Genomic DNA, 23,715 nt, shown 5'->3' with positions numbered 1-23,715 from the left:
CCATGAACTGACATGAAATGATGATTTTGGAACTCTGTCTTGCAGATTACCCTCAATGCCGCAATGGATAGGGCACTACTCTCACAGACCAGGGTGTGATAGTTTAAGTCTATCTGAGGTGCACACCCTGAACTAATACATTTTTGCTGAAACCTAATCATATTGTTTACTCTTCCTCGTAGCAGCTTGCCAGGGTGATAGTATATTGCAACAGAACCATTCCACTTCTTCACTGAAAAGGGTCATGCTGGTTACCCAAATGTGCAGCGTGTCATTTTATACAGCTTTCTTTATTGAAATTAAACTTGGACTCACTTGAAATATTCTCTTTCAAAATGAATGTTTTGAGCTGCTGTGAATTTTATTTCTAGAGGTGGTGACAGGCTTTCAGGTACGTGCTTAGGTCAAGGCCCTGTTCATGTCACTTGTATAAGCTAATTCAGGGAGCAAATTAGCAAGTCAAGAAATGGGAAGTCTGAACTACTGTCAAAGCAGTTTCATTCTCTTTTCAAATAATCCAAAAATACCATTGCAGCATAAAACAGAGTATTCAATAAAAGAAGAAAGGAGGATTAACAGCAAAAAAGCACATCATAAGATATGAAACTATGGAAATTATCTAGATATTGTTTGAAAAAACTCCTTTGATGGACAGAAGATGAAGAACGGTATGGGATCCTGTCCTGCGCACCTGTAATTGATATGTTCCACATCCATTCATACCACCTAACCCTAAACACCCAAACATATTGCAGTCAGTGACCATGTGGCCTAATGGATAAGGCGTCTGACTTCGGATCAGAAGATTGAGGGTTTGAGTCCCTTCATGGTTGAGTCTTTTTCTCACAGCACCCAACTTATCTTTACATACAAACTGGAAACACACTCTTACAATACTCCTTTCACTCTCACTCATTAAGAAAGCCCAATGCAAACTGCACAATCAGTCATGTTATGCCTTCAGCATTGCTACATTTCTGTCTTTCTGCCATACCAAAGTATCTCTTCATAAATGCCACGGATATGCAATACGTATACAACAATATGACATGGCACAATCATTCTGAACAGAACTGTGGTTAGATGCAGTGCAGGCAGTGTGTGCGTGCAGAAAGCAGAAACTATGCATGGGTAGAAGCTCTATGATTTTCTCCAGGAATAATGCAAATTGTCCCTCAGAAAAAGTATAGTACTAGAGAAGAATCATAAAGGATTGACACAATTGCTGCCTTTGCTGTTGCCTCAGTTGTGTCATCTGTCAAGGACTGGTCTCTTGCAGATTGAGGCACCTAGTTGCAATTGTGTGGTAAAGATCACCCTTACAACCATTTTTGCTATAAACTTGAGATCTTTCTGATATACTATCTCACAGACTTCTTATGAATGAGGAACTCTGAAATTGTCACATTCCAATTTGTACGTCCTTAAAACTCTGCTGGTTATTCAAATGGGCAGATTGTTTTTTAAATTCCTTTCTGTCTCGAGTTCTAGTTATATTGATACAGAGCCATAATTGTTGAATGATATATATTGGTTTGATTGAAATATGTTCGTAGAGGTGGTGATAGGCTTTCTGTGTCTGTCTGAGAGCAAGGACCGGTTAACGTCTTTTTCCAAGAGCAGTTTGTTGTGAAAGGTATCAGGCAAAGGAGTATGTATTGTGATGTGGTTCACTGACTGCTTCTGTCCACTTGCCAAAAGTTCTAAGGCCCTATGATAGCACAAAAACGGAAAGATTGAAGTGGTGGGTGCCGGAGGTTTAAAATGGTCAGTTTAATTAAAGACAGAAAAGTGAAACGAATGACTGCAGAAATACTGTATGTGGCCATGAACTGAGATGAAAGGATGATTTTGGAACTCTGTCTTGCAGATTACCCTCAATGCCGCAATGGATAGGGCACTGCTCTCACAGACCAGGGTGTGTAAGTTTAAGTCTATCTGAGGTGCACACCCTGAACTAATACATTTTTGCTGAAACCTAATCATATTGTTTACTCTTCCTCGTAGCAGCTTTCCAGGGTGATAGTATATTGCAACAGAACCATTCCACTTCTTCACTGAAAAGAGTCATGCTGGTTACCCAAATGTGCAGCGTCTCATTTTATACAGCTTTCTTTATTGAAATTAAACTTGGACTCACTTGAAATATTCTCTTTCAAAATGAATGTTTTGAGCTGCTGTGAATTTTATTTCTAGAGGTGGTGACAGGCTTTCAGGTACGTGCTTAGGTCAAGGCCCTGTTCATGTCACTTGTAAAAGCTAATTCAGGGAGCAAATTAGCAAGTCAAGAAATGGGAAGTCTGAACTACTGTCAAAGCACTTTCATTCTCTTTTCAAATAATCCAAAAATACCATTGCAGCATAAAACAGAGTATTCAATAAAAGAAGAAAGGAGGATTAACGGCAAAAAAGCACATCATAAGATATGAAACTTTGGAAATTATCTAGATATTGTTTGAAAAAACTCCTTTGATGGAAAGAAGATGAAGAACGGTATGGGATCCTGTCCTGCGCACCTGTAATTGATATGTTCCACACCCATTCATACCACCTAACCCTAAACAGCCAAACATATTGTAGTCAATGACCAGGTGGCCTAATGGATAAGGCGTCTGACTTTGGATCAGAAGATTGAGGGTTCGAGTCCCTTCATGGTTGAGTCTTTTTCTCACAGCACCCAACTTATCTTTACATACAAACTGGAAACACACTCTTACAATACTCCTTTCGCTCTCACTCATTAAGAAAGCCCAATGCAAACTGCACAATCAGTCACGTTATGCCTTCAGCATTGCTACTTTTCTGTCTTTCTGCCATACCAAAGTACCTCTTCATAAATGCCACGGATATGCAATACGTATGCAACAATATGACACGGCACAATCATTCTTAAAAGAACTGTGGGTAGATGCAGTGCAGGGAGTGTGTGTGTGCAGAAAGCAGAAACTATGCATGGGTAGAAGCTCCATGATTTTCTCCAGGAAAAATGCAAATTGTCCCTCAGAAAAAGTATAGTACTAGAGAAAAATCATAAAGGATTGACACAATTGCTGCCTTTGCTGTTGCCCCAGTTGTGTAATCTGTCAAGGACTGGTCTCTTGCAGATTGAGGCACCTAGTTGCAATTGTGTGGTAAAAATCACCCTTACAACCATTTTTGCTATAAACTTGAGATCTTTCTGAGATACTATCTCACAGACTTCTTATGAATGAGGAACTCTGAAATTGTCACATTCCAATTTGTACGTCCTTAAAACTATGCTGGTTATTCAAATGGGCAGATTGTTTTTTAAATTCCTTTCTGTCTCGAGTTGTAGTTATATTGATACAGAGGCATAATTGTTGAATGATATATATTGGTTTGTCTGAAATATGTTCATAGAGGTGGTGATAGGCTTTCTGTGTCTGTCTGAGAGCAAGGACCGGTTAACGTCTTTTTCCAAGAGCAGTTTGTTGTGAAAGGTATCAGGCAAAGGAGTATGTATTGTGATGTGGTTCTCTGACTGCTTCTGTCCACTTGCCAAAAGTTCCAAGGCCCTATGATAGCACAAAAACGGTAAGATTGAAGTGGTGGGTGACGGAGGTTTAAAATGGTCAGTTTAATTAAAGACAGAAAAGTGAAACGAATGACTGCAGAAATACTGTATGTGGCCATGAACTGAGATGAAAGGATGATTTTGGAACTCTGTCTTGCAGATTACCCTCAATGCCGCAATGGATAGGGCACTACTCTCACAGACCAGGGGGTGTAAGTTTAAGTCTATCTGAGGTGCACACCCTGAACTAATACATTTTTGCTGAAACCTAATCATATTGTTTACTCTTCCTCGTAGCAGCTTGCCAGGATGATAGTATATTGCAACAGAACCATTCCACTTCTTCACTGAAAAGAGTCATGCTGGTTACCCAAATGTGCAGCGTGTCATTTTATACAGCTTTCTTTATTGAAATTAAACTTGGACTCACTTGAAATATTCTCTTTCAAAATGAATGTTTTGAGCTGCTGTGAATTTTATTTCTAGAGGTGGTGACAGGCTTTCAGGTACGTGCTTAGGTCAAGGCCCTGTTCATGTCACTTGTATAAGCTAATTCAGGGAGCAAATTAGCAAGTCAAGAAATGGGAAGTCTGAACTACTGTCAAAGCAGTTTCATTCTCTTTTCAAATAATCCAAAAATACCATTGCAGCATAAAACAGAGTATTCAATAAAAGAAGAAAGGAGGATTAACAGCAAAAAAGCACATCATAAGATATGAAACTTTGGAAATTATCTAGATATTGTTTGAAAAAACTCCTTTGATGGAAAGAAGATGAAGAACGGTATGGGATCCTGGCCTGCGCACCTGTAATTGATATGTTCCACATCCAATCATACACCTAACCCTAAACACACAAACATATTGCGGTCAGTCACCATGTGGCCTAATGGATAAGGTGTCTGACTTTGGATCAGAAGATTGTGGGTTTGAGTCCCTTCGTGGTTGAATCTTTTTCTCACAGCACCCAACTTATCTTTACATACAAACTGGAAACACACTCTTACAATAGTCCTTTCACTCTCACTCATTAAGAAAGCCCAATGCAAACTGCACAATCAGTCACGTTATGCCTTCAGCATTGCTACTTTTCTGTCTTTCTGCCATACCAAAGTACCTCTTCATAAATTGCCCAGATATGCAATACGTATACAACAATATGACATGGCACAATCATTCTGAACAGAACTGTGGGTAGATTCAGTGCAGGGAGTGTGTGCATGCAGAAAGCCGAAATTATGCATGGGTAGAAGCTCTATGATTTTCTCCAGGAATAATGCAAATTGTCCCTCAGAAAAAGTATAGTACTAGAGAAGAATCATAAAGGATTGAAACAATTGCTGCCTTTGCTGTTGCCCCAGTTGTGTAATCTGTCAAGGACTGGTCTCTTGCAGATTGAGGCACCTAGTTGCAATTGTGTGGTAAAAATCACCCTTACAACCATTTTTGCTATAAACTTGAGATCTTTCTGAGATACTATCTCACAGACTTCTTATGAATGAGGAACTCTGAAATTGTCACATTCCAATTTGTACGTCCTTAAAACTATGCTGGTTATTCAAATGGGCAGATTGTTTTTAAAATCCTTTCTGTCTCGAGTTGTAGTTATATTGATACAGAGGCATAATTGTTGAATGATATATATTGGTTTGATTGAAATATGTTCGTAGAGGTGGTGATAGGCTTTCTGTGTCTGTCTGAGAGCAAGGACCGGTTAACGTCTTTTTCCAAGAGCAGTTTGTTCTGAAAGGTATCAGGCAAAGGAGTATGTATTATGATGTGGTTCTCTGACTGCTTCTGTCCACTTGCCAAAAGTTCCAAGGCCCTATGATAGCACAAAAACGGTAAGATTGAAGTGATGGGTGCCGGAGGTTTAAAATGGTCAATTTAATTAAAGACAGAAAAGTGAAAGGAATGACTGCAGAAATACTGTATGTGGCCATGAACTGAGATGAAAGGATGATTTTGGAACTCTGTCTTGCAGATTACCCTCAATGCCGCAATGGATAGGGCACTACCCTCACAGACCAGGGTGTGTAAGTTTAAGTCTATCTGAGGTGCACACCTTGAACTAATACATTTTTGCTGAAACCTAATCATATTGTTTACTCTTCCTCGTAGCAGCTTGCCAGGGTGATAGTATATTGCAACAGAACCATTCCACTTCTTCACTGAAAAGAGTCATGCTGGTTACCCAAATGTGCAGCGTGTCATTTTATACAGCTTTCTTTATTGAAATTAAACTTGGACTCACTTGAAATATTCTCTTTCAAAATGAATGTTTTGAGCTGCTGTGAATTTTATTTCTAGAGGTGGTGACAGGCTTTCAGGTACGTGCTTAGGTCAAGGCCCTGTTCATGTCACTTGTGTAAGCTAATTCAGGGAGCAAATTAGCAAGTCAAGAAATGGGAAGTCTGAACTACTGTCAAAGCAGTTTCATTCTCTTTTCAAATAATCCAAAAATACCATTGCAGCATAAAACAGAGTATTCAGCAAAAGAAGAAAGGAGGATTAACGGCAAAAAAACACATCATAAGAAATGAAACTTTGGAAATTATCTAGATATTGTTTGAAAAAACTGCTTTGATGGAAAGAAGATGAAGAACGGTATGGGATCCTGTCCTGCGCACCTGTAATTGATATGTTCCACATCCATTCATACCACCTAACCCTAAACACCCAAGCATATTGCAGTCAGTGACCATGTGGCCTAATGGATAAGGTGTCTGACTTCGGATCAGAAGATTGAGGGTTCGAGTCCCTTCGTGGTTGAATCTTTTTCTCACAGCACCCAACTTATCTTTACATACAAACTGGAAACACACTCTTACAATAGTCCTTTCACTCTCACTCATTAAGAAAGCCCAATGCAAACTGCACAATCAGTCACGTTATGCCTTCAGCATTGCTACTTTTCTGTCTTTCTGCCATACCAAAGTACCTCTTCATAAATTGCCCAGATATGCAATACGTATACAACAATATGACATGGCACAATCATTCTGAACAGAACTGTGGGTAGATTCAGTGCAGGGAGTGTGTGCATGCAGAAAGCCGAAATTATGCATGGGTAGAAGCTCTATGATTTTCTCCAGGAATAATGCAAATTGTCCCTCAGAAAAAGTATAGTACTAGAGAAGAATCATAAAGGATTGAAACAATTGCTGCCTTTGCTGTTGCCCCAGTTGTGTAATCTGTCAAGGACTGGTCTCTTGCAGATTGAGGCACCTAGTTGCAATTGTGTGGTAAAAATCACCCTTACAACCATTTTTGCTATAAACTTGAGATCTTTCTGAGATACTATCTCACAGACTTCTTATGAATGAGGAACTCTGAAATTGTCACATTCCAATTTGTACGTCCTTAAAACTATGCTGGTTATTCAAATGGGCAGATTGTTTTTAAAATCCTTTCTGTCTCGAGTTGTAGTTATATTGATACAGAGGCATAATTGTTGAATGATATATATTGGTTTGATTGAAATATGTTCGTAGAGGTGGTGATAGGCTTTCTGTGTCTGTCTGAGAGCAAGGACCGGTTAACGTCTTTTTCCAAGAGCAGTTTGTTCTGAAAGGTATCAGGCAAAGGAGTATGTATTATGATGTGGTTCTCTGACTGCTTCTGTCCACTTGCCAAAAGTTCCAAGGCCCTATGATAGCACAAAAACGGTAAGATTGAAGTGATGGGTGCCGGAGGTTTAAAATGGTCAATTTAATTAAAGACAGAAAAGTGAAAGGAATGACTGCAGAAATACTGTATGTGGCCATGAACTGAGATGAAAGGATGATTTTGGAACTCTGTCTTGCAGATTACCCTCAATGCCGCAATGGATAGGGCACTACCCTCACAGACCAGGGTGTGTAAGTTTAAGTCTATCTGAGGTGCACACCTTGAACTAATACATTTTTGCTGAAACCTAATCATATTGTTTACTCTTCCTCGTAGCAGCTTGCCAGGGTGATAGTATATTGCAACAGAACCATTCCACTTCTTCACTGAAAAGAGTCATGCTGGTTACCCAAATGTGCAGCGTGTCATTTTATACAGCTTTCTTTATTGAAATTAAACTTGGACTCACTTGAAATATTCTCTTTCAAAATGAATGTTTTGAGCTGCTGTGAATTTTATTTCTAGAGGTGGTGACAGGCTTTCAGGTACGTGCTTAGGTCAAGGCCCTGTTCATGTCACTTGTGTAAGCTAATTCAGGGAGCAAATTAGCAAGTCAAGAAATGGGAAGTCTGAACTACTGTCAAAGCAGTTTCATTCTCTTTTCAAATAATCCAAAAATACCATTGCAGCATAAAACAGAGTATTCAGCAAAAGAAGAAAGGAGGATTAACGGCAAAAAAACACATCATAAGAAATGAAACTTTGGAAATTATCTAGATATTGTTTGAAAAAACTGCTTTGATGGAAAGAAGATGAAGAACGGTATGGGATCCTGTCCTGCGCACCTGTAATTGATATGTTCCACATCCATTCATACCACCTAACCCTAAACACCCAAGCATATTGCAGTCAGTGACCATGTGGCCTAATGGATAAGGTGTCTGACTTCGGATCAGAAGATTGAGGGCTCGAGTCCATTCATGGTTGAGTCTCTTTCTCACAGCACCCAACTTATCTTTACATACAAACTGGAAACACACTCTTACAATACTCCTTTCACTCTCACTCATTAAGAAAGCCCAATGCAAACTGCACAATCAGTCACGTTATGCCTTCAGTATTGCTACTTTTCTGTCTTTCTGCCATACCAAAGTACCTCTTCATAAATGCCATGGATATGCAATACGTATGCAACAATATGACACGGCACAATCATTCTTAACAGAACTGTGGGTAGATGCAGTTCAGAGAGTGTGTGCGTGCAGAAAGCAGAAACTATGCATGCGTAGAAGCTGTATGAATTTCTCCAGGAATAATGCTATTTGTCCCTCAGAAAAAATATAGTACTGGAGAAGAATCATAAACGATTGACACAATTGCTGCCTTTGCTGTTGCCCAAATTGTGTAATCTGTCAAGGACTGGTCTCTTCCAGATTGAGGCACCTAGTTGCAATTGTGTGGTATAAATCACCCTTACAACCATTTTTGCTATAATCTTGAGATCTTTCTGAGATACTATCTCATAGACTTCTTATGAATGAGGAACTCTGAAATTGTCACATTCCAATTTGTACGTCCTTAAAACTCTGCTGGTTATTCAAATGGGTAGATTGTTTTTTAAATTCCTTTCTGTCTCTAGTTGTAGTGATATTGATACAGTGGCATAATTGTTGAATGATATATATTGGTTTGATTAAAATATGTTCGTAGAGGTGGTGATAGGCTTTCTGTGTCTGTCTGAGAGCAAGGACCGGTTAACGTCTTCTTCCAAGAGCAGTTTGTTGTGAAAGGTATCAGGCAAAGGAGTATGTATTGTGATGTGGTTCTCTGACTGCTTCTGTCCACTTGCCAAAAGTTCCAAGGCCCTATGATAGCACAAAAACTGTAAGATTGAAGTGGTGGGTGCCGGAGGTTTAAAATGGTCATTTTAATTAAAGACAGAAAAGTGAAACGAATGACTGCAGAAATACTGTATGTGGCCATGAACTGAGATGAAAGGATGATTTTGGAACTCTGTCTTGCAGATTACCCTCAATGCCGCAATGGATAGGGCACTACTCTCACAGACCAGGGTGTGTAAGTTTAAGACTATCTAAGGTGCACACCCTGAACTAATACATTTTTGCTGATACCTAATCATATTGTTTACTCTTCCTCGTAGCAGCTTGCCAGGGTGATAGTATATTGCAACAGAACCATTCCACTTCTTCACTGAAAAGAGTCATGCTGGTTACCCAAATGTGCAGCGTGTCATTTTATACAGCTTTCTTTATTGAAATTAAACTTGGACTCACTTGAAATATTCTCTTTCAAAATGAATGTTTTGAGCTGCTGTGAATTTTATTTCTAGAGGTGGTGACAGGCTTTCAGGTACGTGCTTAGGTCAAGGCCCTGTTCATGTCACTTGTATAAGCTAATTCAGGGAGCAAATTAGCAAGTCAAGAAATGGGAAGTCTGAACTACTGTCAAAGCAGTTTCATTCTCTTTTCAAATAATCCAAAAATACCATAGCAGCATAAAACAGAGTATTCAATAAAAGAAGAAAGGAGGATTAACGGCAAAAAAGCACATCATAAGATATGAAACTTTGGAAATTATCTAGATATTGTTTGAAAAAACTCCTTTGATGGAAAGAAGATGAAGAACGGTATGGGATCCTGTCCTGCGCACCTGTAATTGATATGTTCCACATCCATTCATACCACCTAACCCTAAACACCCAAACATATTGCAGTCAGTGACCATGTGGCATAATGGATAAGTCTTCTGACTTCAGATCAGAAGGTTGAGGGTTCGAGTCCCTTCATGGTTGAACCTTTTTCTCACAGCACCCAACTTATCTTTACATACAAACTGGAAACACACTCTTACAATACTCCTTTCACTCTCACTCATTAAGAAAGCCCAATGCAAACTGCACAATCAGTCACGTTATGCCTTCAGCATTGCTACTTTTCTGTCTTTCTGCCATACCAAAGTACCTCTTCATAAATGCCACGGATATGCAAAACGTATACAACAATATGACATGGCACAATCATTCTTAACAGAACTGTGGGTAGATTCAGTGCAGGGAGTGTGTGCGTGCAGAAAGCAGAAACTATGCATGCGTAGAAACTCTATGATTTTCTCCAGGAATAATGCAAATTGTCCGTCAGAAAAAGTATAGTACTAGAGAAGAATCATAAAGGATTGACACAATTGCTGCCTTTGCTGTTGCCCCAGTTGTGTAATCTGTCAAGGACTGGTCTCTTGCAGATTGAGGCACCTAGTTGCAATTGTGTGGTAAAAATCACTCTTACAACCATTTTTGCTATAAACTTGAGATCTTTCTGAGATACTATCTCACAGACTTCTTATGAATGAGGAACTCTGAAATTGTCACATTCCAATTTGTACGTCCTTAAAACTATGCTGGTTATTCAAATGGGCAGATTGTTTTTTAAATTCCTTTCTGTCTCGAGTTGTAGTTATATTGATACAGAGGCATAATTGTTGAATGATATATATTGGTTTGATTGAAATATGTTCGTAGAGGTGGTGATAGGCTTTCTCTGTCTGTCTGAGAGCAAGGACCGGTTAACGTCTTTTTCCAAGAGCAGTTTGTTGTGAAAGGTATCAGGCAAAGGAGTATGTATTGTGATGTGGTTCTCTGACTGATTCTGTCCACTTGCCAAGAGTTCCAAGGCTCTATGATAGCACAAAAACGGTAAGATTGAAGTGGTGGGTGCCGGAGGTTTAAAATGGTCAGTGTAATTAAAGACAGAAAAGTGAAACGAATGACTGCAGAAATACTGTATGTGGCCATGAACTGAGATGAAAGGATGATTTTGGAACTCTGTCTTGCAGATTACCCTCAATGCCGCAATGGATAGGGCACTACTCTCACAGACCAGGGTGTGTAAGTTTAAGTCTATCTGAGGTGCGCACCCTGAACTAATACATTTTTGCTGAAACCTAGTCATATTGTTTACTCTTCCTCGTAGCAGCTTGCCAGGGTGATAGTATATTGCAACAGAACCATTCCACTTCTTCACTGAAAAGTGTCATGCTGGTTACCCAAATGTGCATCGTGTCATTTTATACAGCTTTCTTTATTGAAATTAAACTTGGACTCACTTGAAATATTCTCTTTCAAAATGAATGTTTTGAGCTGCTGTGAATTTTATTTCTAGAGGTGGTGACAGGCTTTCAGGTACGTGCTTAGGTCAAGGCCCTGTTCATGTCACTTGTATAAGCTAATTCAGGGAGCAAATTAGCAAGTCAAGAAATGGGAAGTCTGAACTACTGTCAAAGCAGTTTCATTCTCTTTTCAAATAATCCAAAAATACCATTGCAGCATAAAACAGAGTATTCAATAAAAGAAGATAGGAGGATTAACGGCAAAAAAGCACAGCATAAGATATGAAACTTTGGAAATTATCTAGATATTGTTTGAAAAAACTCCTTTGATGGAAAGAAGATGAAGACGGTATGGGATCCTGTCCTGCGCACCTCTTATTGATATGTTCCACATCCATTCATACCACCTAACCCTAAACACCCAAAACATATTGCAGTCAGTGACCATGTAGCCTAATGGATAAGGCGTCTGACTTCGGATCAGAAGATTGAGGGGTTGAGTCTTTTTCTCACAGCACCCAACTTATCTTTACATACAAACTGGAAAAACACTCTTACAATACTCCTTTCACTCTCACTCATTAAGAAAGCCCAATGCAAACTGCACAATCAGTCACGTTATGCCTTCAGCATTGCTACTTTTCTGTCTTTCTGCCATACCAAAGTACCTCTTCATAAATTGCCCAGATATGCAATACGTATACAACAATATGACATGGCACAATCATTCTGAACAGAACTGTGGGTAGATTCAGTGCAGGGAGTGTGTGCATGCAGAAAGCCGAAACTATGCATGGGTAGAAGCTCTATGATTTTCTCCAGGAATGATGCAAATTGTCCCTCAGAAAAAGTATAGTACTAGAGAAGAATCATAAAGGATTGACACAATTGCTGCCTTTGCTGTTGCCCCAGTTGTGTAATCTGTCAAGGACTGGTCTCTTGCAGATTGAGGCACCTAGTTGCAATTGTGTGGTAAAAATCACCCTTACAACCATTTTTGCAAAAAACTTGAGATCTTTCTGAGATACTATCTCACAGACTTCTTATGAATGAGGAACTCTGAAATTGTCACATTCCAATTTGCTCGTCCTTAAAACTATGCTGGTTATTCAAATGGGCAGATTGTTTTTTAAATTCCTTTCTGTCTCTAGTTGTAGTTATATTGATACAGAGGCATAATTGTTGAATGATATATATTGGTTTGATTGAAATATGTTCGTAGAGGTGGTGATAGGCTTTCTGTGTCTGTCTGAGAGCAAGGACCGGTTAACGTCTTCTTCCAAGAGCAGTTTGTTGTGAAAGGTATCAGGCAAAGGAGAATGTATTGTGATGTGGTTGTCTGACTGCTTCTGTCCACTTGCCAAAAGTTCCAAGGCCCTATGATAGCACAAAAACGGTAAGATTGAAGTGGTGGGTGCCGGAGGTTTAAAATGGTCAGTTTAATTAAAGACAGAAAAGTGAAACGAATGACTGCAGAAATACTGTATGTGGCCATGAACTGAGATGAAAGGATGATTTTGGAACTCTGTCTTGCAGATTACCCTCAATGCCGCAATGGATAGGGCACTACTCTCACAGACCAGGGTGTGTAAGTTTAAGTCTATCTGAGGTGCACACCCTGAACTAATACATTTTTGCTGAAACCTAATCATATTGTTTACTCTTCCTCGTAGCAGATTGCCAGGGTGATAGTATATTGCAACAGAACCATTCCACTTCTTCACTGAAAAGAGTCATGCTGGTTACCCAAATGTGCAGCGTGTCATTTTATACAGCTTTCCTTATTGAAATTAAACTTGGACTCACTTGAAATATTCCCTTTCAAAATGAATGTTTTGAGCTGCTGTGAATTTTATTTCTAGAGGTGGTGACAGGCTTTCAGGTACGTGCTTAGGTCAAGGCCCTGTTCATGTCACTTGTATAAGCTAATTCAGGGAGCAAATTAGCAAGTCAAGAAATGGGAAGTCTGAACTACTGTCAAAGCAGTTTCATTCTCTTTTCAAATAATCCAAAAATACCATTGCAGCATAAAACAGAGTATTCAATAAAAGAAGAAAGGAGGATTAACGGCAAAAAAGCACAGCATAAGATATTAAACTTTGGAAATTATCTAGATATTGTTTGAAAAAACTCCTTTGATGGAAAGAAGATGAAGAACGGTATGGGATCCTGTCCTGCGCACCTGTAATTGATATGTTCCACATCCATTCATACCACCTAACCCTAAACACCCAAACATATTGCAGTCAGTGACCATGAGGCCTAATGGATAAGGCGTCTGACTTCGGATCAGAAGATTGAGGATTCGAGTCCCTTCATGGTTGAGTCTTTTTCTCACAGCACCCAACTTATCTTTACATACAAACTGGAAAAACACTCTTACAATACTCCTTTCACTCTCACTCATTAAGAAAGCCCAATGCAAACTGCACAATCAGTCACGTTATGCCTTCAGCATTGCTACTTTTCTGTCTTTCTGCCATACCAAAGTACCTCTTCATAAATTGCCCAGATATGCAATACGTATACAACAATATGACATGGCACAATCATTCTGAACAGAACTGTGGGTAGATTCAGTGCAGGGAGTGTGTGCATGCAGAAAGCCGAAACTATGCATGGGTAGAAGCTCTATGATTTTCTCCAGGAATAATGCAAATTGTCCCTCAGAAAAAGTATAGTACTAGAGAAGAATCATAAAGGATTGAAACAAATGCTGCCTTTGCTGTTGCCCCAGTTGTGTAATCTGTCAAGGACTGGTCTCTTGCAGATTGAGGCACCTAGTTGCAATTGTGTGGTAAAAATCACACTTACAACCATTTTTGCTATAAACTTGAGATCTTTCTGAGATACTATCTCACAGACTTCTTATGAATGAGGAACTCTGAAATTGTCACATTCCAATTTGTACGTCCTTAAAACTCTGCTGGTTATTCAAATGGGCAGATTGTTTTTTAAATTCCTTTCTGTCTCGAGTTGTAGTTATATTGATAGAGAGGCATAATTGTTGAATGATATATATTGGTTTGATTGAAATATGTTCGTAGAGGTGGTGATAGGCTTTCTGTGTCTGCCTGAGAGCGAGGACCGGTTAACGTCTTTTTCCAAGAGCAGTTTGTTGTGAAAGGTATCAGGCAAAGGAGTATGTATTGTGATGTGGTTCTCTGACTGATTCTGTCCACTTGCCAAAAGTTCCAAGGCCCTATGATAGCACAAAAACGGTAAGATTGAAGTGGTGGGTGCCGGAGGTTTAAAATGGTCAGTTTAATTAAAGACAGAAAAGTGAAACGAATGACTGCAGAAATACTGTATGTGGCCATGAACTGAGATGAAAGGATGATTTTGGAACTCTGTCTTGCAGATTACCCTCAATGCCGCAATGGATAGGGCACTACCCTCACAGACCAGGGTGTGTAAGTTTAAGTCTATCTGAGGTGCACACCCTGAACTAATACATTTTTGCTGAAACCTAGTCATATTGTTTACTCTTCCTCGTAGCAGCTTGCCAGGGTGATAGTATATTGCAACAGAACCATTCCACTTCTTCACTGAAAAGTGTCATGCTGGTTACCCAAATGTGCAGCGTGTCATTTTATACAGCTTTCTTTATTGAAATTAAACTTGGACTCACTTGAAATATTCTCTTTCAAAATGAATGTTTTCAGCTGCTGTGAATTTTATTTCTAGAGGTTGTGACAGGCTTTCAGGTACGTGCTTAGGTCAAGGCCCTGTTCATGTCACTTGTATAAGCTAATTCAGGGAGCAAATTAGCAAGTCAAGAAATGGGAAGTCTGAACTACTGTCAAAGCAGTTTCACTCTATTTTCCAATAATCCAAAAATACCATTGCAGCATAAAACAGAGTATTCAATAAAAGAAGAAAGGAGGATTAACGGCAAAAAAGCACATCATAAGATATGAAACTTTGGAAATTATGTAGATATTGTTTGAAAAAACTCCTTTGATGGAAAGAAGATGAAGAACGGTATGGGATCCTGTCCTGCGCACCTGTAATTGATATGTTCCACATCCATTCATACCACCTAACCCTAAACACCCAAACATATTACAGTCAGTCACCATGTGGCCTAATGGATAAGGCGTCTGACTTTGGATCTGAAGATTGAGGGTACGAGTCACTTCGTGGTTGAGTCTTTTTCTCACAGCACCCAACTTATCTTTACATACAAACTGGAGGCACACTCTTACAATACTCCTTTCACTCTCACTCATTAAGAAAGCCCAATAAAAACTGCACAATCAGTCACGTTTTTGCCTTCAGCATTGCTACTTTTCTGTCTTTCTGCCATACCAAAGTACCTCTTCATAAATGCCACGGATATGCAATACGTATGCAACAATATGACACGGCACAATCATTCTTAACAGAACTGTGGGTAGATGCAGTGCAGGTAGTGTGTGCGTGCAGAAAGCAGAAACTATGCATGCGTAGAAACTCTATGATTTTCTCCAGGAATAATGCAAATTGTCCCTCAGAAAAAATATAGTACTGGAGAAGAATCATAAAGGATTGACACAATTGCTGCCTTTGCTGTTGCCCCAATTGTGTAATCTGTCAAGGACTGGTCTCTTGCAGATTGAGGCACCTAGTTGCAATTGTGTGGTATAAATCACCCTTACAACCATTTGTGCTATAAACTTGAGATCTTTCTGAGATACTATCTCACAGACTTCTTATGAATGAGGAACTCTGAAATTGTCACATTCCAATTTGTACGTCCTTAAAACTATGCTGGTTATTCAAATGGGCAGATTGTTTTTAAAATCCTTTCTGTCTCGAGTTGTAGTTATATTGATACAGAGGCATAATTGTTGAATGATATATATTGGTTTGATTGAAATATGTTCGTAGAGGTGGTGATAGGCTTTCTGTGTCTGTCTGAGAGCAAGGACCGGTTAACGTCTTTTTCCAAGAGCAGTTTGTTGTGAAAGGTATCAGGCAAAGGAGTATGTATTATGATGTGGTTCTCTGACTGCTTCTGTCCACTTGCCAAAAGTTCCAAGGCCCTATGATAGCACAAAAACGGTAAGATTGAAGTGGTGGGTGCTGGAGGTTTAAAATGGTCAATTTAATTAAAGACAGAAAAGTGAAACGAATGACTGCAGAAATACTGTATGTGGCCATGAACTGAGATGAAAGGATGATTTTGGAACTCTGTCTTGCAGATTACCCTCAATGCCGCAATGGATAGGGCACTACTCTCACAGACCAGGGTGTGTAAGTTTAAGTCTATCTGAGGTGCACACCCTGAACTAATACATTTTTGCTGAAACCTAATCATATTGTTTACTCTTCCTCGTAGCAGCTTGCCAGGGTGATAGTATATTGCAACAGAACCATTCCACTTCTTCACTGAAAAGAGTCATGCTGGTTACCCAAATGTGCAGCGTGTCATTTTATACAGCTTTCTTTATTGAAATTAAACTTGGACTCACTTGAAATATTCTCTTTCAAAATGAATGTTTTGAGCTGCTGTGAATTTTATTTCTAGAGGTGGTGACAGGCTTTCAGGTACGTGCTTAGGTCAAGGCCCTGTTCATGTCACTTGTATAAGCTAATGCAGGGAGCAAATTAGCAAGTCAAGAAATGGGAAGTCTGAACTACTGTCAAAGCAGTTTCATTCTCTTTTCAAATAATCCAAAAATACCATTGCAGCATAAAACAGAGTATTCAATAAAATAAGAAAGGAGGATTAACGGCAAAAAAGCACAGCATAAGATATGAAACTTTGGAAATTATCTAGATATTGTTTGAAAAAACTCCTTTGATGGAAAGAAGATGAAGAACGGTATGGGATCCTGTCCTGCACACCTGTAATTGATATGTTCCACATCCATTCATTCCACCTAACCCTAAACACCCAAACATATTGCAGTCAGTGACCATGTGGCCTAATGTATAAGGCATCTGACTTCAGATCAGAAGATTGAGGGTTTGAGTCCCTTTGTGGTTGAATCTTTTTCTCACAGCACCCAACTTATCTTTACATACAAACTGGAAACACACTCTTACAATACTCCTTTCACTCTCACTCATTAAGAAAGCCCAATGCAAACTGCACAATCAGTCACGTTATGCCTTCAGCATTGCTACTTTTCTGTCTTTCTGCCATACCAAAGTACCTCTTCATAAATGCCACGGATATGCAATACGTATACAACAATATGACATGGCACAATCATTCTTAACAGAACTGTGGGTAGATGCAGTGCAGGGAGTGTGTGCGTGCAGAAAGCAGAAACTATGCATGCGTAGAAACTCTATGATTTTCTCCAGGAATAATGCAAATTATCCCTCAGAAAAAGTATAGTACTAGAGAAGAATCATAAAGGATTGACACAATTGCTGCCTTTGCTGTTGTCCCAGTTGTGTAATCTGTCAAGGACTGGTCTCTTGCAGATTGAGGCACCTAGTTGCAATTGTGTGGTATAAATCACCCTTACAACCATTTTTGCTATAAACTTGAGATCTTTCTGAGATACTATCTCACAGACTTCTTATGAATGAGGAACTCTGAAATTGTCACATTCCAATTTGTACGTCCTTAAAACTATGCTGGTTATTCAAATGGGCAGATTGTTTTTTAAATTCCTTTCTGTCTCGAGTTGTAGTTATATTGATACAGTGGCATAATTGTTGAATGATATATATTGGTTTGATTGAAATATGTTCGTAGAGGTGGTGATAGGCTTTCTGTGTCTGTCTGAGAGCAAGGACCGGTTAACGTCTTTTTCCAAGAGCAGTTTGTTGTGAAAGGTATCAGGCAAAGGAGTATGTATTGTGATGTGGTTCTCTGACTGCTTCTGTCCACATGCCAAAAGTTCCAAGGCCCTATGATAGAACAAAAACTGTAAGATTGAAGTGGTGGGTGCCGGAGGTTTAAAATGGTCATTTTAATTAAAGACAGAAAAGTGAAACGAATGACTGCAGAAGTACTGTATGTGGCCATGAACTGAGATGAAAGGATGATTTTGGAATTCTGTCTTGCAGATTACCCTCAATGCCGCAATGGAGAGGGCACTACTCTCACAGACCAGAGTGTGTAAGTTTAAGTCTATCTGAGGTGCACACCCTGAACTAATACATTTTTAATGAAACCTAATCATATTGTTTTACTCTTCCTTGTAGCTTCTTGCCAGGGTGATAGTATATTGCAACAGAACCATTCCACTTCTTCACTGAAAAGAGTCATGCTGGTTACCCAAATGTGCAGCGTGTCATTTTATACAGCTTTCTTTATTGAAATTAAACTTGGACTCACTTGAAATATTCTCTTTCAAAATGAATGTTTTGAGCTGCTGTGAATTTTATTTCTAGAGGTGGTGACAGGCTTTCAGGTACGTGCTTAGGTCAAGGCCCTGTTCATGTCACTTGTATAAGCTAATTCAGGGAGCAAATTAGCAAGTCAAGAAATGGGAAGTCTGAACTACTGTCAAAGCAGTTTCATTCTCTTTTCAAATAATCCAAAAATACCATTGCAGCATAAAACAGAGTATTCAATAAAAGAAGAAAGGAGGATTAACGGCAAAAAAGCACAGCATAAGATATGAAACTTTGGAAATTATCTAGATATTGTTTGAAAAAACTCCTTTGATGGAAAGAAGATGAAGAACGGTATGGGATCCTGTCCTGCACACCTGTAATTGATATGTTCCACATCCATTCATACCACCTAACCCTAAACACCCAAACATATTGCAGTCAGTGACCATGAGGCCTAATGGATAAGGCGTCTGACTTCGGATCAGAAGATTGAGGATTCGAGTCCCTTCACGGTTGAGTCTTTTTCTCACAGCACCCAACTTATCTTTACATACAAACTGGAAACACACTCTTACAATACTCCTTTCACTCTCACTCATTAAGAAAGCCCAATGCAAACTGCACAATCAGTCACGTTATGCCTTCAGCATTGCTACTTTTCTGTCTTTCTGCCATACCAAAGTACCTCTTCATAAATGCCACGGATATGCAATACGTATACAACAATATGACATGGCACAATCATTCTTAACAGAACTGTGGGTAGATGCAGTGCAGGGAGTGTGTGCGTGCAGAAAGCAGAAACTATGCATGCGTAGAAACTCTATGATTTTCTCCAGGAATAATGCAAATTATCCCTCAGAAAAAGTATAGTACTAGAGAAGAATCATAAAGGATTGACACAATTGCTGCCTTTGCTGTTGTCCCAGTTGTGTAATCTGTCAAGGACTGGTCTCTTGCAGATTGAGGCACCTAGTTGCAATTGTGTGGTATAAATCACCCTTACAACCATTTTTGCTATAAACTTGAGATCTTTCTGAGATACTATCTCACAGACTTCTTATGAATGAGGAACTCTGAAATTGTCACATTCCAATTTGTACGTCCTTAAAACTATGCTGGTTATTCAAATGGGCAGATTGTTTTTTAAATTCCTTTCTGTCTCGAGTTGTAGTTATATTGATACAGTGGCATAATTGTTGAATGATATATATTGGTTTGATTGAAATATGTTCGTAGAGGTGGTGATAGGCTTTCTGTGTCTGTCTGAGAGCAAGGACCGGTTAACGTCTTTTTCCAAGAGCAGTTTGTTGTGAAAGGTATCAGGCAAAGGAGTATGTATTGTGATGTGGTTCTCTGACTGCTTCTGTCCACATGCCAAAAGTTCCAAGGCCCTATGATAGAACAAAAACTGTAAGATTGAAGTGGTGGGTGCCGGAGGTTTAAAATGGTCATTTTAATTAAAGACAGAAAAGTGAAACGAATGACTGCAGAAGTACTGTATGTGGCCATGAACTGAGATGAAAGGATGATTTTGGAATTCTGTCTTGCAGATTACCCTCAATGCCGCAATGGAGAGGGCACTACTCTCACAGACCAGAGTGTGTAAGTTTAAGTCTATCTGAGGTGCACACCCTGAACTAATACATTTTTAATGAAACCTAATCATATTGTTTTACTCTTCCTTGTAGCTTCTTGCCAGGGTGATAGTATATTGCAACAGAACCATTCCACTTCTTCACTGAAAAGAGTCATGCTGGTTACCCAAATGTGCAGCGTGTCATTTTATACAGCTTTCTTTATTGAAATTAAACTTGGACTCACTTGAAATATTCTCTTTCACAATGAATGTTTTGAGCTGCTGTGAATTTTATTTCTAGAGGTGGTGACAGGCTTTCAGGTACGTGCTTAGGTCAAGGCCCTGTTCATGTCACTTGTATAAGCTAATTCAGGGAGCAAATTAGCAAGTCAAGAAATGGGAAGTCTGAAATACTGTCAAAGCAGTTTCATTCTCTTTTCAAATAATCCAAAAATACCATTGCAGCATAAAACAGAGTATTCAATAAAAGAAGAAAGGAGGATTAACGGCAAAAAAGCACATCATAAGATATGAAACTTTGGAAATTATCTAGATATTGTTTGAAAAAACTCCTTTGATGGAAAGAAGATGAAGAACGGTGTGGGATCCTGACCTGCGCAACTGTAATTGATATGTTCCACATCCAATCATACACCTAACCCTAAACACCCAAACATATTGCAGTCAGTGACCATGTGGCCTAATGGATAAAGCATCTGACTTCATATCAGAAGATTGAGGGTTTGAGTCCCTTTGTGGTTGAATCTTTTTCTCACAGCACCCAACTTATCTTTACATACAAACTGGAAACACACTCTTACAATACTCCTTTCACTCTCACTCATTAAGAAAGAACAATGCAAACTGCACAATCAGTCACGTTATGCCTTCAGCATTGCTACTTTTCTGTCTTTCTGCCATACCAAAGTACCTCTTCATAAATGCCACGGATATGCAATAGGTATACAACAATATGACATGGCACAATCATTCTTAACAGAACTGTGGGTAGATTCAGTGCAGGGAGTGTGTGCGTGCAGAAAGCAGAAACTATGCATGCGTAGAAACTCTATGATTTTCTCCAGGAATAATGCAAATTGTCCCTCAGAAAAAGTATAGTACTAGAGAAGAATCATAAAGGATTGACACAATTGCTGCCTTTGCTGTTGCCCCAGTTGTGTAATCTGTCAAGGACTGGTCTCTTGCAGATTGTGGCACCTAGTTGCAATTGTGTGGTAAAAATCACACTTACAACCATTTTTGCTATAAACTTGAGATGTTTCTGAGATACTATCTCACAGACTTCTTATGAATGAGGAACTCTGAAATTGTCACATTCCAATTTGTACGTCCTTAAAACTATGCTGGTTATTCAAATGGGCAGATTGTTTTTTAAATTCCTTTCTGTCTCGAGTTGTAGTTATATTGATACAGAGGCATAATTGTTGAATGATATATATTGGTTTGATTGAAATATGTTCGTAGAGGTGGTGATAGGCTTTCTGTGTCTGTCTGAGAGCAAGGACCGGTTAACGTCTTTTTCCAAGAGCAATTTGTTGTGAAAGGTATCAGGCAAAGGAGTATGTATTGTGATGTGGTTCTCTAACTGCTTCTGTCCACTTGCCAAAAGTTCCAAGGCCCTATGATAGCACAAAAACGGTAAGATTGAAGTGGTGGGTGCCGGAGGTTTAAAATGGTCAGTTTAATTAAAGACAGAAAAGTGAAACGAATGACTGCAGAAATACTGTATGTGGCCATGAACTGAGATGAAAGGATGATTTTGGAACTCTGTCTTGCAGATTACCCTCAATGCCGCAATGGATAGGGCACTACTCTCACAGACCAGGGTGTGTAAGTTTAAGTCTATCTGAGGTGCACACCCTGAACTAATACATTTTTGCTGAAACCTAATCATATTGTTTACTCTTCCTCGTAGTAGCTTGCCAGGGTGATAGTATATTGCAACAGAACCATTCCACTTCTTCACTGAAAAGAGTCATGCTGGTTACCCAAATGTGCAGCGTGTCATTTTATACAGCTTTCTTTATTGAAATTAAACTTGGACTCACTTGAAATATTCTCTTTCAAAATGAATGTTTTGAGCTGCTGTGAATTTTATTTCTAGAGGTGGTGACAGGCTTTCAGGTACGTGCTTAGGTCAAGGCCCTGTTCATGTCACTTGTATAAGCTAATGCAGGGAGCAAATTAGCAAGTCAAGAAATGGGAAGTCTGAACTACTGTCAAAGCAGTTTCATTCTCTTTTCAAATAATCCAAAAATACCATTGCAGCATAAAACAGAGTATTCAATAAAAGAAGAAAGGAGGATTAACGGCAAAAAAGCACATCATAAGATATGAAACTTTGGAAATTATCTAGATATTGTTTGAAAAAACTCCTTTGATGGAAAGAAGATGAAGAATGGGATCCTGTCCTGCGCACCTGTAATTGATATGTTCCTCATCCATTCATACCACCTAACCCTAAACACCCAAACATACTGCAGTCAATGATCATGTGGCCTAATGGATAAGGCGTCTGACTTCGGATCAGAAGATTGAGGGTTCGAGTCCCTTCATGGTTGAGTCTTTTCCTCTCAGCACCCAACTTATCTTTACATACAAACTGGAAACACACTCTTACAATACTCCTTTCACTCTCACTCATTAAGAAAGCCCAATGCAAACTGCACAATCAGTCACGTTATGCCTTCAGCATTGCTACTTTTCTGTGTTTCTGCCATACCAAAGTACCTCTTCATAAATTGCCCCGATATGCAATACGTATACATCAATATGACATGGCACAATCATTCTTAACAGAACTGTGGGTAGATGCAGTGCAGGGAGTGTGTGCGTGCAGAAAGCAGAAACTATGCATGCGTAGAAACTCTATGATTTTCTCCAGGAATAATGAAAATTGTCCCTCAGAAAAAATATAGTACTGGAGAAGAATCATAAAGGATTGACACAATTGCTGCCTTTGCTGTTGCCCCAATTGCGTAATCTGTCAAGGACTGGTCTCTTGCAGATTGAGGCACCTAGTTGCAATTGTGTGGTAAAAATCACCCTTACAACCATTTTTGCTATAAACTTGAGATCTTTCTAAGATACTATCTCACCGACTTCTTATGAATGAGGAACTCTGAAATTGTCACATTCCAATTTGTACGTCCTTAAAACTCTGCTGGTTATTCAAATGGGCAGATTGTTTTTTAAATTCCTTTCTGTCTCGAGTTGTAGTTATATTGATACAGAGGCATAATTGTTGAATGATATATATTGGTTTGACGGAAATATGTTCGTAGAGGTGGTGATAGGCTTTCTGTGTCTGTCTGAGAGCAAGGACCGGTTAACGTCTTTTTCCAAGAGCAGTTTGTTGTGAAAGGTATCAGGCAAAGGAGTATGTATTGTGATGTGGTTCTCTGACTGATTTTGTCCACTTGCCAAAAGTTCCAAGGCCCTATGATAGCACAAAAACGGTAAGATTGAAGTGGTGGGTGCCGGAGGTTTAAAATGGTCATTTTAATTAAAGACAGAAAAGTGAAACGAATGACTGCAGAAATACTGTATGTGGCCATGAACTGAGA

The 23,715-nt window shown here is 39.2% G+C and overlaps 4 non-coding genes across 4 annotated transcripts; all 4 read left to right on the top strand.

The window, feature by feature from the left end:
• Positions 1 to 760: 760 nt before the first annotated feature.
• On the top strand, positions 761 to 833 carry TRNAR-UCG (transfer RNA arginine (anticodon UCG)). Its single transcript has one exon. It is a non-coding gene; the product is annotated as a tRNA-Arg (tRNA).
• Positions 834 to 2,585: 1,752 nt separating this feature from the next.
• Positions 2,586 to 2,658, top strand: TRNAQ-UUG (transfer RNA glutamine (anticodon UUG)). Its single transcript has one exon. It is a non-coding gene; the product is annotated as a tRNA-Gln (tRNA).
• A 3,575-nt stretch (positions 2,659 to 6,233) lies between these two features.
• Positions 6,234 to 6,306, top strand: TRNAR-UCG (transfer RNA arginine (anticodon UCG)). Its single transcript has one exon. It is a non-coding gene; the product is annotated as a tRNA-Arg (tRNA).
• Positions 6,307 to 22,637: 16,331 nt separating this feature from the next.
• On the top strand, positions 22,638 to 22,710 carry TRNAR-UCG (transfer RNA arginine (anticodon UCG)). The gene has a single exon. It is a non-coding gene; the product is annotated as a tRNA-Arg (tRNA).
• The last annotated feature ends 1,005 nt before the right edge of the window (positions 22,711 to 23,715 follow it).

This window comes from Pleurodeles waltl, chromosome 4_1, assembly GCF_031143425.1.
Source record: "Pleurodeles waltl isolate 20211129_DDA chromosome 4_1, aPleWal1.hap1.20221129, whole genome shotgun sequence".
Taxonomy (NCBI): Eukaryota; Metazoa; Chordata; class Amphibia; order Caudata; family Salamandridae; genus Pleurodeles; species Pleurodeles waltl.
This window is presented reverse-complemented; position numbering and strand designations above follow the sequence as displayed.